The 19,116-nt window shown below is 42.7% G+C and overlaps 1 non-coding gene across 1 annotated transcript; it reads right to left on the bottom strand.

Moving 5' to 3' along the window:
• Positions 1 to 14,906: 14,906 nt before the first annotated feature.
• Trnat-ugu (transfer RNA threonine (anticodon UGU)) lies at positions 14,907 to 14,981 on the bottom strand. The gene has a single exon. It is a non-coding gene; the product is annotated as a tRNA-Thr (tRNA).
• Between the last annotated feature and the right edge of the window lie 4,135 nt (positions 14,982 to 19,116).

Below are 19,116 nucleotides of genomic sequence, written 5' to 3'. Positions count from 1 at the left end.
AGGCAGATGGAAAACCGCTTAAAAAACATTCACAGACTGACAGACGGACCGGCTCACCGGACCTCGACACAAGTCCGCCGGACGGATTCGTGCCGGGGACCAGGCGCTCCTTCTCACTCCTGAAATCTATATAGCACTACCATGATTGCTCCCCACAAAGTTTACAGTGCATTTCTTAACAATGAGCTTCTTTTTAACCACATTGCTTTTTCCCAATGCCACTCTTGCTTATAAACCAGGCTGCGCTGAAAATTTATTTTTGACTAAAACCGGTCGTTTATTAAGAAATTCTTTTAACAGCAGCTTACAGTGTCTTATGATGTCGTCTCCAAAAAACATCTGCATCTGTCAAAATTTGTGGTTGCACAATGCTAAACATATATATGAAATTGTAAATTATTTTAGTCATCAGAGATAGATTAATTTTCACACATAGCGGTCGTGTGGGAAATGGAAAGTTTTCCTGAGTCCTGAATATCTGAAAGTCACTGACTTTTACTATTAGATTCATGCTTAGAAAGAACAGAAAACCTTGCTTCAACGACTACATATAGGACATTCATATTCACAGGACATGTTTGTTAGTATGCTGTACAGAAAAGATTAGCATTTGAAACAAGTGGGCCCTCGGGTACAATGTCAACATCGATATCGCGGCACAAGTCACCTACCGGTAAAATGTGCTTGCAGATCTCGTTGTCGCTATAAACCAAAGGTAATGGTTCAGTGTGACTTGAGCAGACCTGCAGGATGCCTGGCAGACATGTGGGCAAACGTACTACAAAAGCAGTGGGCCTGATGTGGGTGCATTATTGACACGAAGGAAAGTGATGCATCCATCCGGGAAATTGCCGCTCGTGATGGATGAAGTGTTTCGGAATATCAACGCGTATTTGCAGAATGGTTCACGGAAGGCCGTAGATCACGACGAGACGGATCAGTTCAACCCCCGAAAAGATCGACAAGTCATCCAAATGGCATTTCAGGACATATCCGTGTCCTCCTCGGCTCTGAAGCAGCAGTGGAACAATGTAGCACATCGTACACTATCAGAGGTGACAGTCTGTCGCCGTTTATTACGGCATGGCTTACGTGCGGGGCATCCAATTCTCCACCTGCCTTTGATGACTGTGCAGAAACATGCTAGACGGCAGTGGTGTATGGAACGACATCACTGGGGCCAGGAATCTCATCAGATAGTGTTTTCGGAAGAATGAATGTTCTGTTTGTTTGAAAATGATGGCTGCATTTTTGTCCGCTGCAAGTAGGGGGAGCAGCATCACAGTGACTGCATTCGCACAAGACATAACAGAGCCAACTCAAGGCCTTACGGTGTGGGGTGCTATTGGGTGAAACCACAAATCCCAGTTGATGCCTGTCCAGGGCACTGTGACCAGTGTGACCTACGTTAATGACATCCTGCCACCCTCAGCCATACCGTTTCTGCACAGTGCACCAGACGCAATTTTTCAGCAAGACAATCCACGACCACATGTTGCTGCACGAACATGTGCTTTCTTGATGTCACAGGATGTCAGCCTTTTGCCATGGCCTGCCATATCACCCGATTTATCGACAATCGAAAATATGTGGGATATAGTGAAACGACGGTTGCAGCCCTGTGACCCAATGCCAACCACCACAGACGAAATTTGGAACGAGATGAATACAGCATGGATGGCTATACCACAGAACGACATTCGCGCCTTACACGCGTCGATGCCATCACGCATGGAATAAGTCATCAGAGCCGATGGTGGAACCTGTGCCTAATAGGCAACAGGACACATGCTGAAACGAGGTGGCTGAAATACTAATTATTTCTGCAGAACATACTAATGTACATATCCTGTGAATATGAACGTCCTATCTCTAGTCACTCAAGATGTTCTTTTTTCTTCTGAATGTGAGTGTAATTAATGGTAAGCCGCGGCATTTTGACACCTACTTCAGTAACCAATTCCCAAATGTGTAGCCATCTTTCACGATCACGACTTCAGCTGGAACGCCACTCCAAAGACTCGTAAGTGCCCCCCCCCCTCCCACATCCTCACCCCACACAGCACGGAAATGAAAGCAGTCATGTTGAGTAACAAGCAATGAGGGTTTTTCCGTAAAGTTGTGTTCACTAGGCTTAACGTGTTTCCTTCTCATTTCTAGTTATATATTATGAAATGAAGAAAATATATTATGTTTATAATTGACGTGCACTCTCTCTGTAATCTTAATTCATGTCTGGTGTGCACATCCTAGGAGTATGCATTCATTTGGGAGTCTACTTCGAGGTGTTGCAGTTTTCATAAACTTCGGTATAAGCAATAGATTCGCCGCCGAACTACTGCGTAAGAGCACCTATACTGTATGGTGCACCATCCCATTTGGTTCTCACGGTGCAGTGGCTTGTCGTCGTATGCACCCCACCAGACACCAGAGGAAGAGGTGGCCATGAGGAGCTTTCAGCGCTCAATGAGCCGTCTGAAACTCTCGAAGCATATGAGCGACACGACCTCGCATGATGTTGCTAAGATATAAGACAGAGTATTTGGGGGCCAGGCACTTAAGTTTCTACTACACATTCACGAGGTACTCATAGATTCACTGTAGTGAGAGGATGAAGTAAACAATCAGGTCACTAGTTTGGAAGTACGGGTAGGCAAACGGTTGTACAACACCTGTCAGTTGATCCATTCGCCTTTGAGTACTAGTGGAAACGTAGCAGATATCTCACATCGTCTGATGTCAGCACTCCTATGCATTCGTACTACTATCATCACCATACGTGATTTAGACGAACTTTGTGCTGAGCTGCTACGGTGTACAATCACTTAACCCGATACGTTAATGCAGTCGAGATTTTAAATTTTTATGTTGTTGTTGTTGTGGTCTTCAGTCCTGAGACTGGTTTGATACAGCTCTCCATGCTACTCTATCCTGTGCAAGCTGCTTCATCTCCCAGTAACAACTGCAACCTAAATCCTTATGAATCTGCTTAGTGTATTCATCTCTTGGTCACCCTCTACGATTTTTACCCTCCACGCTGCCCTCCAATACTAAATTGGTGATGCCTTGATGCCTCAGAACATGTCTTACCAACCGATCCCTTCTACTAGTCAACTTGTGCCACAAATTTCTCTTCTCCCCAATCCTATTCAATACCTCCTCATTAGTTATGTGAACTACCCATCTAATCTTCAGCGTTCTTCTGTAGCACCACATTTCAAAAGCTTCTATTCTCTTCTTGTCCAAACTATTTATCGTCCATGTTTTACTTCCATACATGGCTACACTCCATACAAATACTTTCAGAAACGACTTCCTGACACTTAAATCTATACTCGATGTTAACAAATTTCTCTTCTTCAGAAACGCTTTCCTTCCCATTGCCAGTATACATTTTATATCCTCTCTACTTCGACCATCATCAGTTATATTGTTCTCCAAATAGCAAAACTCCTTTACTACTTTGTGTGTCATTTCCTTATATAAGTCCCTCAGCATCACCCGACTTAATTCGACTACATTCCATTATCCTCGTTTTACTTTTGTTGGTGTTCATCTTATATCCTCCTTTCAAGACACTATCTATTCCGTTCCACTGCTCTTCCAAGTCTTTTGCTGTCTCTGACAGAATTAAAATGTCATCGGCAAACCTCAAAGTTTTTATTTCTTCCCCGTGGATTTTAATACCTACTCCGAATTTTTCTTTTGTTTCCTTCACAGATTCCTCAATATACAGATCGAATAACATCGGGGAGAGGCTACAACCCTGTCTCACTCCCTTCCCAACCACTGCTTCCCTGTCATGTCCCTCGACCCTTATAACTGCCATCTGGTTTCTGTACAAATTGTAAATAGCCTTTCGCTCCCTGTATTTTACCCTTGCCACCTTTATAATTTGAAAGAGAGTATTCCAGTCAACATTGTCAAAAGCTTTCTGTAAGTCCACAAATGCTAGAAACGTAGGTTTGCCTTTCCTTAATCTAGCTTCTAAGATAAGTCGTAGGGCCAATATTGCCTCACGTGTTCCTATATTTCTGCGGAATCCAAACTGATCTTCCCCGAGGTCGGCATCTACTAGTTTTTCCATTCGTTTGTAAAGAATTCGTGTTAGTATTTTGCAGCCGTGACTTATTAAACTGATAGTTCGGTAATTTTCACATCTTTCAACACCTGCTTTCTTTGGGATTGGAATTATTATATTCTTCTTGAACTCTGAGGGTATTTCGCCTATCTCATATATCTTGCTCACCAGATGGTAGAGTTTTGTCAGGACTGGCTCTCCCAAGGCTGTCAGTAGTTCTAATGGAATGTTGTCTACTCCCGGGGCCTTGTTTCGACTCAGGTCTTTCAGTGCTGTGTCAAACTCTTCACGCAGTATCATATCTCCCATTTCATCTTCATCTACATCCTCTTCCATTTCCATAATATTGTCCTCAAGTACATCGCCCTTGTATAGACCCTCTATATACTCCTTACACCTTTCTGCTTTCCCTTCTTTGCTTAGAACTGGGTTTCCATCTGAGCTCTTGATATTCATACAAGTGGTTCTTTTTTCTCCAAAGGTCTCTTTAATTTTCCTGTAGGCAGTATCTATCTTACCCCTAGTGAGATAAGCCTCTACATCCTTACATTTGTCCTCTAGCCATCCCTGCTCAGCCATTTTGTACTTCCTGTCGATCTCATTTTTGAGACGCTTGTATTCCTTTTTGCCTGCATTTTTATATTTTCTCCTTTCATCAATTAAATTCAATATTTCTTCTGATACACAAGGGTTTCTACAAGCCCTCGTCTTTTTACCTACTTTATCCTCTGCTGCCTTCACTACTTCATCCCTCAAAGCTACCCATTCATCTTCTACTGTATTTCTTTCCCCCATTCCTGTCAATTGTTCCCTTATGCTCTCCTTGAAACACTGTACAACCTCTGGTTCTTTCAGTTTATCCAGGTCCCATCTCCTTAAATTCCCACCTTTTTGCAGTTTCTTCAGTTTTAATCTACAGTTCGTAACCAATAGATTGTGGTCAGAGTCCACATCTGCCCCTGGAAACGTCTTACAATTTAAAACCTGGTTCCTAAATCTCTGCCTTACCATTATATAATCTATCTGAAACCTGTTAGTATCTCCAGGCTTCTTCCACGTATACAACCTTCTTTTATGATTCTTGAACCAAGTGTTAGCTATGATTAAGTTGTGCTCTGTGCAAAATTCTACCAGGTGGCTTCCTCTTTCATTTCTTCCCTCCAATTCATATTCACCTACTACGTTTCCTTCTCTTCCTTTTCCTACTACCGAATTCCAGTCACCCATGACTCTTAAATTTTCGTCTCCCTTCACTATCTGAATAATTTCTTCTATTTCATCATACATTTCTTCAATTTCTTCCTCATCTGCAGAGCTAGTTGGCATACAAACTTGTACTACTGTGGTAGGCGTGGGCTTCGTGTCTATCTTGGCCACAATAATGCGTTCACTATGCTGTTTGTAGTAACATACCCGCACTCCTATTTTTTAATTCATTATTAAACCTACTCCTGCGTTCGCCCGTTTTGATTTTGTATTTATAACCCTGTATTCGCCTGAACAAAAGTTTTGTTCTCCTGCCACCGAACTTCACTAATTCCCACTATATCTAACTTTAACCTATCCATTTCCCTTTTTAAATTTTCTAACCTACCTGCCCGATTAAGGGATCTGACATTCCACGCTCCGATCCTGATAACGACGTCCTCCTGAGTAGTCCCCGCCCGGAGATCCGAATGGGGGACTATTTTACGTCCGGAATATTTTACCCAAGAGGACGCCATCATCATTTAACCATACAGTAAAGCTGCATGCCCTCGGGGCAAATTACGGCTGTAGTTTCCCCTTGCTTTCAGCCGTTCGCAGTACCAGCACAGCAAGGCCGTTTTGATTAGTGTTACAAGGCCATATCAGTCAATCATCCAGACTGTTGCCCTTGCAACTACTGTAAAGGCTGCAGCACCTCTTCAGGAACCACACGTTTGTCTGGCCTCTCAACAGATACCCCTCCGTTGTGGTTGCACCTACGGTGCGGCTATCTGTATCGCTGAGGCACGCAAGCCTCCCCACCAACGGCAAGGTCCATGGTTATATATGCTTGATATGTGTTGTGCCGTGTACGACACGGTGGCCTACGATGGTAGTAGCCGACCTAGGCTGGAGGTGCTTACGTACCTGCGTTATGCGAAACTCCTCTGTGGACGAAGTGGTTTGTCTAGGGAACGGGAATGCTTTGGAGGAAAGAAGGAATTCGGCGGGTCTGTGTGACGGAGAGTGAAGACGGACGGAGGTAGGAGGAAAGCGCTTGTTGTGGAAAGCGGGGCGTCACGCTAGAGTGCTGCTGTTTAATTGTTCGAGACTACGCTTGGGAGAGCGGTTAGCTTCTCGCAAGGTGTATTTAAGAGGCATGACGGTGCTTATAACGTGTGTCCTGAAGCCAGATACACGAAGTGTAAATGCAGCCGTTCTATTCATTGGAAAGTTTCCAACAGGTACCGTCCCGTATAATAACGTCATCATTTTGGTGTAACATCACATCGTGCTGCATTGATATCGTACTGCTGGACCTCGTGAAGTCTTTTACTCGGAGAACAGATAGCTACTTAGGTACGGCTTGTGCAGAGGGAAGTTTTGGAGCGCGAATTGTTAACAATTTACGGAATAAATTGATGCTCACTTGTGACACGTTGTTTATTGATAACGCTGGTGTAAGGCTGTTTGCTATGGTTGTAATGTCAAGTGAGTGTAGTTGAATCATGGTTAAACTGTTCTGCTTTCAGACCAACGGACTTACCGCAGTGGTCGCCAGATCACTGAAGTAAAGTTCTGTTGGGCTTGGCTGCCAACTGGATGAGTCTGTCGAGAGTTGTTGGTAAGCGGGGTGCACTCAGCCCTCGTGAGGCCAGTTGAGGAACTACTTAACTACGAAGTACCGGCTTCGGTCACGGAAACAGAGAAAGGCCGGGAGAATAGTGAGCTGACACTTTTTTCTTTTTTTTTCTTTTTTCTTTTTTTTTTCCTGGTCATCAGTCTACTGACTGGTTTGATGCGGCCCGCCACGAATTCCTTTCCTGTGCTAACCTCTTCATCTCAGAGTAGCACTTGCAACGTACGTCCTCAATTATTTGCTTGACGTATTCCAATCTCTGTCTTCCTCTACAGTTTTTGCTCTCTACAGCTCCCTCTAGTACCATGGAAGTCATTCCCTCATGTCTTAGCAGATGTCCTATCATCCTGTCCCTTCTCCTTATCAGTGTTTTCCACACTTTCCTTTCCTCTCCGATTCTGCATGGAACCTCCTCATTCCTTACCTTATCAGTCCACCTAATTGCCAACATTCGTCTATAGCACCACATCTCAAATGCTTCGATTCTCTTCTGTTCCGGTTTTCCCACAGTCCATGTTTCACTACCATACAATGCTGTACTCCAGACGTACATCCTCAGAAATTTCTTCCTCAAATTAAGGCCGGTATTTGATATTAGTAGACTTCCCTTGGCCAGAAATGCCTTTTTTGACATAGCGAATCTGCTTTTCATGTCCTCCTTGCTCTGTCCGTCATTGGTTATTTTACTGCCTAGGTAGCAGAATTCCTTAACTTCATTGACTTCGTGACCATCAATCCTGATGTTAAGTTTCTCGATTTTCTCATTTCTACTACTTCTCATTACCTTCGTCTTTCTCCGATTTACTCTCAAACCATACTGTGTACTCACTAGACTGTTCATTCCGTTCAGCAGATCATTTAATTCTTCTTCACTTTCACTCAGGATAGCAATGTCATCAGCGAATCGTATCATTGATATCCTTTCACCTTGTATTTTAATTCCACTCCTGAACCTTTCTTCTGTTTCCATCATTGCTTCCTCGATGTACAGATTGAAGAGTAGGAGCGAAAGGCTACAGCCTTGTCTTACACCCTTCTAAATACGAGCACTTCGTTCTTGATCGTCCACTCTTATTATTCCCTCTTGGTTGTTGTACATATTGTATATGACCCGTCTCTCCCTATAGCTTACCCCTACTTTATTCAGAATCTCGAACTGCTTGCACCATTTTATATTGTCGAACACTTTTTCCAGGTCGACAAATCCTTTGAATGTGTCTTGATTATTCTTTAGCCTTGCTTCCATTATTAGCCGTAACGTCAGAATTGCCTCTCTCGTCCCCTTACTTTTCCTAAAGAAAAACTGATCGTCACCTAGCGCATTCTCAATTTTCTTTTCCATTCTTCTGTATATTATTCTTGTAAGCAGCTTCGATGCATGAGCTGTTAAGCTGATTGTGCGATAATTCTCGTACTTGTCAGCTCTTGCCGTCTTCGGAATTGTGTGGATGAAGCTTTTCCGAAAGTCAGATGGTATGTCGCCAGACTCATATATTCTACACACCAACGTGAATAGTCGTTTTGTTGCCACTTCCCCCAATGATTTTAGAAATTCTGATGGAATGTTATCTATCCCTTCTGCCTTATTTGACCCTAAGTCCTCCAAAGCTCTTTTAAATTCCGATTCTAATACTGGATCCCCTATCTCTACTAAATCGACTCCTGTTTCTTATTCTATCACTCAGACAAATCTTCACCCTCATAGAGGCTTTCAATGTATTCTTTCCACCTAACTGCTCTCACCTCTGCATTTAACAGTGGAATTCCCGTTGCAATCTTAATGTTACCAACGTTGCTTTTAATGTCACCAAAGGTTGTTTTGACTTTCCTGTATGCTGAGTCTGTCCTTCCGACAATCATATCTTTTTCGATGTCTTCACATTTTTCCTGCAGCCATTTCGCCTTAGCTTCCCTGCACTTTCTATTTATTTCATTCCTCAACGACTTGTATTTCTGTATTCCTGATTTTCCCGGAACATGTTTGTACTTCCTCCTTTCATCAATCAACTGAAGTATTTCTTCTGTTACCCATGGTTTCTTCGCAGCTACCTTCTTTGTACCTATGTTTTCCTTCCCAACTTCTGTGATGGCTCTTTTTAGAGATGTCCATTCCTCTTCAACTGTACTGCCTACTGGGCTATTCCTTATTGCTATATCTATAGCGTTGGAGAACTTCAGACGTCTCTCGTCATTCCTTAGTACTTCCGTATCCCACCTCTTTGCGTATTGATCCTTCCTGACTAATGTCTTGAACTTCAGCCTACTCTTCATCACTACTATATTGTGATCTGAGTATATCTGCTCCTGGGTACGCCTTACAATCCAGTATCTGATTTCGAAATCTCTGTCTGACCATGATGTAACCTAACTGAATTCTTCCCGTATCTCCCGGCGTTTTCCAAGTATACCTCCTCCTCTTGTGATTTTTGAACAGGGTATTCGCTATTACTAGCTGAAACTTGTTACAGAACTCAATTAGTCTTTCTCCTCTTTCATTCCTTGTCCCAAGTCCATATTCTCCTTTAACCTTTTCTTCTACTCCTTCCCCTACAACTGCATTCCAGTCGCCCATGACTATTAGGTTTTCGTCCCCCTTTACATACTGCAGTACCCTTTCAATATCCTCATACACTTTCTCTATCTGTTCATCTTCAGCTTGCGACGTCGGCATGTATACCTGAACTATCGTTGTCGGTGTTGGTCTGCTGTCGATTCTGATTAGAACAACCCGGTCACTGAATTGTTCACAGTAACACACCCTCTGCCCTACATTCCTATTCATAACGAATCCTACTCCTGTTGTACCATTTTCTGCTGCTGTTGATATTACCCGATACTCATCTGACCAGAAATCCTTGTCTTCCTTCCACTTCACTTCACTGACCCCTACTATATCTAGATTGAGCCTTTGCATTTCCCTTTTCAGATTTTCTAGTTTCCCTACCACGTTCAAGCTTCTGACATTCCACGCCCCGACTCGTAGAACGTTATCCTTTCGTTGATTATTCAATCTTTTTCTCATGGTAACCTCCCCCTTGGCAGTCCCCTCCCGAAGATCCGAATGGGGGAGTATTCCGGAATCTTTTGCCTATGGAGAGATCATCATGACACTTTTTCAATTACAGGCCACATTTCCTGTGGATACACGTTACGTGTCTTTAATGCAGTGGTTTCCATTGCCTTCTGCATCCTCATGTCGTTGATCATTGCTGATTCTTCCGCCTTTAGGGGCAATTTCCCACCCCTAGGACAAGAGTGCCCTGAACCTCTATCGGCTCCTCCGCCCTCTTTGACAAGTCCGTTGGCAGAATGAGGCTGACTTCTTATGCCGGAAGTTTTCGGCCGCCAATGCTGATTATTTATCAAAATTTAGGCAGTGGCGGGGATCGAACCCGGAACCGAAGAAGTTTCGATTATGAATCAAAGACGCTACCCCTAGACCACACGCCCCTCTATATCTGCATCCAGTGGCACTCCTTGCTGAGGATGACACGGCGGTCGGTCGGTACCGTCGGACATTCAAGGCGTGTTACGACACATTAAATGATGAAGCACGCACCGAGACACTACCAGATGTTGTTGAAGGGAAAGCTGTATTCTATTTCAAATTATGTAAATTCTGTGAGCAGTATTTTCAGCTAGCTGCCGTTGATTCCTCTATAAATTGTGGAAAAAATTTCCTGTCTGTTCACTAAAACTGGTGAATTTCGATATTCTGTGTACTCTTAAATTTTTATCTTTGCTTTTGTCACACTTATTTGTGCCTTGTGAGACAGTGTGGAAAGAGGAAATTAATTAATAGTTTACGTAAGGTGAACGTAACTGAAATTTCAAAAGGGGGAGTAGTATTTAAAAACTGCCATAAGAGATTGAATTTTAGATGTTAAACTGTGCATTTTACTATCGTATGGCTGGAATACTGTCTGAAATATTTTTCTTAAGAAGTTCATTTTATTTTGAATTATCATTGCTCTTTTCAGACAAGGAGAATAAAGGACAAACGTAAACTGGTCTCTATCAGGCAACTGTTATAAGGATTGTTTGTATGATATTCAGTGACAGAAGTTCCGTACAATTCTTATCTTAATCGCTGTTAAAAACGTTAATCCTCTTTCTACTCAATCGATCGCTCCACCCTTTTCCTATTGTGACCCAATAATCTGTCGGAGTGTGATTTAATGGTGTTTCGAAGTAACTTAACGAATAAACAAAGCGCAGATGTATGAGTAAGACTCGTGCTCTGAGAGTTCCGTACGAACTTAGTTATGTTTATAGATGGTTCATGTATACAATTTGATGGTTTGCAGCTGTCGAAATTTGTGACATAAATGATCGTATCTTTCGGTAACATTGACTTAGAAGGTTAAATTTTTACGTTGCCAAGGGTCCGTAGGCCTTAATGTTTGACACTAAATTAATCTCTCTACCTCTACCCACCTCTGAGAAAAAGTAGTCTGGACAGTCGGGCAGACAGACAGACGGACAACATAATAATCCTATATGGGTTGCGCTTTTCCCGATTGATCTGCGTACCTTTAATTAATTAAATGTCAAGATAATCTAGCACAAAATAAAAATGAGTCCTATTGTTTCTTCCGCCAGTGCGCAGAGCTCACATGATGCCAGTTTTCTAGCGGAATGCGCTGTTATGCTTTTAGCGCTCTGGCGCTGGTTCCCGTTTCATTTCTTTTTGCATGTGTCATTGGCTGTGTTATGCTTCCGTCACGCCACCTCTGCGTGCCCCTCGCGCTACGCTGGGACCTCACAGCGCTATCATTTACATCGATCCCCCGTCGCGCTTGTAAGCGTGTTGCCCTTGTGCGACCTCCCGTGCTTTATGCCGCTTTTATGAATGCGCAGCCGCTGAATCCCCATTACGCCTTCATTCTTTGCCACGATGAAACAGGCGATAAGCAATTAATTTCTTTAGGCGTCTTCATGAACGCCGTACTGCGTGTCAGCCAAATAACCAGGTTTGTGCGAGCTTTTCTGCGACACACGCGCCCGACCGTTATGGCCTCTGAACATGCAGGCGACTGTGAGCACCAGCGCTCTCTCGCGGCTTGCAGCATCAACGATGGCTTTCTGTGGTTAAACTAGACGCTGTTTGGAGTGAAGTACCTGCTCACCACTAATCCTCTTCGGCGCTCTAGCTATATACTTAGAGATATTTTTTATAAATTTAGGTCTGTTAGCATCAATTTGTTATTATATAATAGCTGCCTGTATCCTCAGGCAATACGGAGAAACCGTATAACGTTGAAGTACTCAGTTTGAGGCTCTGCGTCGATCCCTAAAAAGACAGGGGTCCTCGCCGTTGGCCAGCCCAATTATTGCTCGCGTTGAGGCTGACACCTCACCCATGGTCGACTGGGACGTCGCATGGGGGCGAACGTAAGGGCTTCCCAGTTAGTCTGATACCCTGGTTGCAGGTGCTTTCTGTGGCTGACACTGTCACTCAGCAAGATGCAGTCGCTTCTACTGCTTCAGAGGAAACCTCTGAGCTTGCAAGATCCGGGAAATCAGTGGTTGCGATTATTGGTAGATGGGAGCTCCAGTGGTAGGCGCATTATAGGGCTATTAGGGGAAGAAAGGTGGGGACTTCATACCGGGTGGAGTCATTCCAGACGTGGAACGGATGCGACCGGATGCCGAGCAGCGGTTGCAGCAAACGAATGATATGTCTCGCTTTGGATCAGAAGAGATTCTCTCCCGTTTCAAGTGGCTATCAGAAGTGGCAAAGGCTGCCAGTCTTGTCTGTGAAATGAGAGCAGAGCTCACTGAAAAAGAGTCTTCTTACCAGCGGGAAGGTAAAGGTCAGTACAAGGGCTGTGGTGTGAAAGGAGAACACGAGGATAACACAAGAGCAACACCATTCACAGTTACAATATTTTAACAGGATATTTATTTAACAATGTGCAAGCTTAATTTGGTACGACATGTATTTATGATAATGAAATTCTAGGGGAAAAATTTTTTTTCACGTCCCTCTCAGCTTGAACATTCTCAGATATATTTAAAATAGTGATCTCTTAAAAAACATAAAAATTTTCTGAAAAACACTGTATCATAAATAGCTTTAACAAATACAAAGAAAGCCCTATTTTAAGTAAGATGTTTCTTTACATATTTAACAACTATTAAAGCTATCAACATCTTAAACTACTAGCAACTCCCTGAGTTCGTATATATACTAAGATGGTATCTGTTCTTTCGGGCATGTCCGAAAGAACAGATATCATCTTAGTATGTATATATATATATATATATATATATATATATATATATATATATATATATATAGTTACGGCTCACCGGCCACTTGACGATCTTCTTCTTCTGTGCGAATGTACAAACAGTGCCCGAACTCTTACGGGAATCGGCAACGCGCCGCGAGTAATGAGTATAATGGACGGGGGCACTACGAATGTAATGCGGGACAATACGTTGAGAAAGTGGTTTTCGTGGGAGGCGTGCCAGAGATAAATCCCTACAGTCGCGCTATCCTGTGTGTCATCGGTGGCTCAGATGGATAGAGCATCTGCAATGTAAACAAGAGATCCCGGGTTCGAGACGCGGTCGGGGCACACATTTTCATCTGTCCCCGTTGATGTATGTCAACGCCTGTAAGCATCTAAGGGTGTTCATTTCATTGTAATCCCTGACTTCGTGCCAAAACGTAAGGTTGGCAATAGTGACATTAGGAAAATGACAATTTTTTAATTTATAACATCAAGAATACCAACACAAATAAGACCCTCAGTCACTTCCTTCCCGTAACAATCATTTCTCAAGACACAAAACTGGATAAAATCGTAAAATCCACATTCAACAACTGGTTAGCAAAAAAAGATTGAAAGGTGATTAAATGACTTTCGTGCACCCGCACGGAAAAAATGGCTTTAAGCACTATGGGCTTACCATCTGAGGTCATCAGTCCCCTAGACTTAGAAACTACTTAAAGCTAACTAACCTAAGGACATCACACACATCCATGCCCGAGGCATGATTCAAACCTGCGACCGTAGCGGTCGCGCTGTTCCAGTCTGAAGCGCCTAGAACCGCTCGGCCACAGCGGTCGGCCATGGAGTAGTGCAAAGTTTATAAAATTACTAAGAGTAATAGTTGGCCACACCGAAAGCTTGTACTGCTTAAAGGGGCACTTGGCATATGACCATTGACAAAAGGTTAAACTCAGTTACCTGACAGAAATAAAACCTGAACGTAGCACGTCACTACCAGTCTGTACTAATAAGGTTCAGTATACGTGATTACACCAATCACAACACGGCAAGAGAACGTTTACAGTTGTGAATGCTAACAGGCTAGATCATGTAATTCAGCTGACCAAGCTATGCCACAAAGTCACATGCAAACGTATACTTAAACCCAATACACTTGTGAGACATTTAACAAGCTTACACAGTTCCAAGCATTAAAAACTCATAAGAAACATTGACCGCCAGTATGTGATCGACCTCGCCACTTTATAAACAGACGTTACAAGACTTTAAACAAGGCTGAAACAGAAAATTTTGAAATTCTTCACGGTAAATGATAACAACCCAACAGTTGCAGGATAAAGATTTATTAAAATCCTTGGCCACGGTTTTGGTATATCTAAATACACCTTCATCAGAAGTAAAATACGCCTGAACAGGAAGGCACCTTGATTAGAAAAAACTTAGCACCGTAACTGAAAAAAGAATTTTTTTTTCTTTATTGTATTTCAATTCCCCATCGGGGCGGGCTGGCAGCAGCAGATGCGCTGCTCATCAGCCGAAAGACATAGAACAAAACAATAGAAGACATTTAAAAAGAGCAAAGGAGAGAATAAGGTGAACATAGATATAAAAAAGGGGAACATCATGGAAGGCAATAGACAAAAAACGGGGTGACCGTAAAAAGGAGATAAAAAAAACTGAAATGATAATTAAATAGACACCCTAGCTGCAAGCCGGCGTTGATACACTTCATTGGGGACATGTTGAAAATGTGTGCCCCGACCGGGATTCGAACCCGGGATCTCCTGCTTACATGGCAGACGCTCTATCCATCTGAGCCACCGCGGGCACAGAGGATAGTGCGTCTGCTGGGAGTTATCCCTTGCACGCTCCCCGTGAGATCCACATTCCCAACATGTCCACAACACTACATTCGTAGTGCGCCTAATAGCAAAGCTGCATGGTCATTGACGGTAACTGTTCTTCCGGGAACAGATACTACCGTCATATATAGATAAAAAAAACTGTTTAAAAGTAGCACACACAAAAAGTGAAAAAGAAAAAACACTTCTAGCTTGAATAACTGTAAAATTACCAAAGTATTACAAGCACAAAAACTTTTAGTCACTTACTAAAATCACATCCTGCAGTGGAGATACATAAAACAATTGTGCCAAAGTCGTCGTCAGAAGTTAAATCATCTCCGTTTATACAACATATATATGAACAGAGGGTCGATGCGAACACAGCTTAGCATCAGTACTTCGCCTGTGAACTAGCGTGAAGAGGGTTTGGAAGCCCTAGGGCAGACAGTTTCACCGAGAGAGGGCACTTGTGGTATGCTCGAGACACTCGCGCACATTAAAACCCCTGGATACATACTCATGCGCATCAAAAGTATTAAAAGTTGGGCTAATTCAAACCTTCATCTTAATAAATAAAACATATCAGAACCATTTAAAGACACCTACGTACAATAGAAAATACGAAACCAATTTACCTGTGTCAAGCAGATGAAGCTCACTTACCATTTGCAGCACAGTCAACATTACCGATTGTGGACCTCTGGTACAGAGCCGAGCCGAGGGTCTGAATCAGACGCTCAGATGGTTCTGCGACCGTGTTGGCCGACGATTCGTCGACTTGCGCCATGGGGTAATGGGGTTTCAGGTTCCGCTAAACAGCTCAGAAGTCCATTACACGCAGGAGGCGGCTACACGAGGAGCGGGGGCTGTGTGTCGTGTACATGGCGGTTTTTTAAGTTAAAATGTCTCGGGGAAATACAAAAAGCGCTTCAGTCTCAAAGGGTGCAGTTCGAACACAGCAAGAACGGAGATCTGGGAACCGTTGGTATAAAGGTTGTCGAACGTCGTAGTTGTGTTGGGTAACTACCAGAGCTCCAAAAGCTAACAGAACTTACTGATGTCCAAATCGTTACAGGCACCGAAAGCTGGCTAAAGCCGGAGATAAGTTCAGCCGAAACTTTCGGAAATGATCCAACTGTGTTCAGATAGGACAGGATACTACAACTGGCGGTGACGTGTTTGTTGCTATTAGAAGTAGTTTATCTTGTAGCGAAATTGAAGCAATAGTTCCTTTTAGTTAGTATGGGGAGAGGTCATTCTTAGCAGCCGGAATAAAACAATAATTGGACCCTTTTACCGACCTCCCAACTCAGATGATACAATTGCCGAAAGGTTCAAAGAAAATTTCAGTCTAATTGTTTCAAACATGTGCCCGACTCATGCAACTGTAATGGGTGCTGACGTCAGTTTACTCTCGACATGTTGGCGAAAATACACATTTAAATCCGGAGATTGGCATAAAACATCACCCGAAATTGTGCTAAAGGCGTTCTCTGAAAATTATTTCGAGCAATTAGTTCATGAACCCACTCGAAAAGCGAACGGTTGTGAACGTACTCGACCTCTTAGCAACAAATAATACTCAACTAACTACAAGCATCCAAACTGATACATTCATTAGTGAAGACAAGGTTGTCGTAGAGAGACTGAATACCGTGACTCCCAAGTCTATCAAAAATAAATGAAAAATATGTCTATGCAAAAAAGCAGACAAAAGTTCGCTTGACGCCTTCCTGAGTGACAATTTCCACTCCTTGCAAATTAACAATGTAAGCGTACAGCAGATTCGGCTTGAACTCAAACTAATTCCTTCATCAAGGAAGACGAAGTATATGTTCCAGAATTCGAATTAAGAAAAGCCGCTAACATGAGTAGCTAGCTCCATACTTAACAATCATACAACCGCTGGATCGACGACAGGACCATATCCAAAGAACTGAAAGTTGCACAGGGCGCACCAGTATTCAAGAAAGGAAGCAGAAGTAAGCAACTAAACTATAGGATCGTATTATTAACATCGATATGCAGCAGGATTTTGGAACGTATATTGTATTCGAACATGAAATACCTCGAAGAGAATAGTCTATTGACACAGGTCACTCAATACAACTTTAGGAAACGTCGTTCTTGTGAAATACAATTGGCCCTTTACTCACACAAGGTATTGAGTGCTGTCGACAAGCGATTTCAAATTGATTCAGTATTTCTTGATTTGAAGGGTTTTGACACAGTACGTGACAAGCGGCTTATAATCAAATTGTATGTTTATGGATTATCGTCTCATAACCAATTGGATTCGTGATTTCCTATCAGAGGGGTCACAGTTCGTAGTGAGTGACGGAAAATCATCGATAAAACAGAAGTGATATCTGGCATTCCCGAAAGTAGTGTTATAGGCTCTCTGCTGTTCCTTATCTATGCAGACGTCTTAGGAAACAATCTGAGCACCCGTCTTAGGTTGTTTGCAGATGCTGCTGTCGTTTATCGCCTAATAAAGGCACCGGAAGATAAAAATAAAGTGCAAAACGATGTAGAAATGATATGTTGCAAAGATTCGCAATTGACCTTAAACAGTGAAAAGTGTGAGGTTATCCACATGAGTGCTAAAAGGAATCTTTTAAATTTCACTTACACGATAATTTAATCAAATCTGAAGGGCTAAAATTCAACTCAGTACCTAGGAATTATAGTTACTAGCAGCTTAAGTTCGAAAAAACGCATAGAAAATGTTGGGGGGAAGGCGAATCAAAAACTGTGTTTTATTGGCAGAACCCTTAAAAGATGTACCAGATTTACTGGACTGCCTATACCCTGCTTGTCCGTTCTCTTTTGGAGCTCTACTGCACGGTGTGGGATCCTTACCAGACAGGATTAACGGAGTACGTCGAGAAAGTTCAAAGAAAGGCAGCACGTTTTGTATTACCGAGAAATAAGGAGAGAGTATGACGGACATGAAACAGTATTTCGGCTGGATATCATCAAAATAAACGCGTTTCTCGTTGCGGTGAGACCTTCTCACAAAATTTCAATCACCGACGTTTTCCTCCGAGTGCGAAAATATCTTCTTGTCGCAACCTACATAGGGAGAAACGATCGTCATAATAAAATAAGGGACATCAGAGCTGAGACGGAAAGATATCGGTGTTCGTTTTTTCCGCGTGTTGTTCTAGAGAATTATTGTCATGTCGGTTCGATGAACCTTCCGCCAGGCATTCGAGTGTAATTTGCAGAGTGTCCATTTAGATATGTAGGTAGGTAGTGATATTCGTGATGTCTCCCCTCTGATCACCAAACCTAATATGCTGCCGGGCCTTTACAAACACATCCCGCCGTCCCTGCAACTACATGCACCGTATTCTGTTCCAATGCAACTTCAACTGACTCCCTCTCCCAGATAACGAGATCCTTCCCAAGATACATCCCTCCTAATAAATTTAAATCTATCGCACATTACATCAGGGATCCTCTCTCCTTGTCTGTCACTGTCCGCCTATATCCGTTTCCCCTTCATACCACTACTCCACCCACAGACCAAACACCTCGGCACCCTCTGTCTTTCCCACTTTCTGTTTTCCCACAATACATCCAAACGTCTACCTTCGCCTTAATAATTTCCTATTTAAGAGACACTATTTTTTTCTACCTACATTCCTCAGTCCGAGGGAAAATATTACCTCCTTCCGAAATTCTTCTTTCCCAGTGCAGTTCCTTCAGATTTTAAGAGAAAGTACCGTCCTTTCTTCTTAGAAGAATTTCATCTTCCTGCGATGTGTTTTTAAAATGTATATATTTTAGTTTTTCAGCTGTCAATAGTTTAATTTTTAATTTTAAAAATGTTTTCTTTTTTTTTACACGGACGCCAAGAAATTCATCCTACTTCATGATGTTAAAATCATGTGTAACGTTTCTGCTTAATAGCATTTCTTCTCATGTTTGTTGCACTTCGGAAAACGCTCTTGGCTGAAAAGCGGAATGTTGAACCGATGACAGTCCAGCCCTGACCGCCAGTACTGGGCGAGAGGGATGAAATGACGATGAAGGAAATACAATCGTCCTGCAGGAAAATGACCTCGCTCAGACTTCGAACGTTGCAAAAAACGGCATTCAATATGTGTGGTG

The sequence above is a fragment of the Schistocerca nitens genome, chromosome 2 (genome assembly GCF_023898315.1).
Source record: "Schistocerca nitens isolate TAMUIC-IGC-003100 chromosome 2, iqSchNite1.1, whole genome shotgun sequence".
In the NCBI taxonomy this organism is placed as follows: domain Eukaryota; kingdom Metazoa; phylum Arthropoda; class Insecta; order Orthoptera; family Acrididae; genus Schistocerca; species Schistocerca nitens.
The sequence above is the reverse complement of the archived record's forward strand: the minus strand, read 5'-3'. Positions and strand labels throughout refer to the sequence as shown.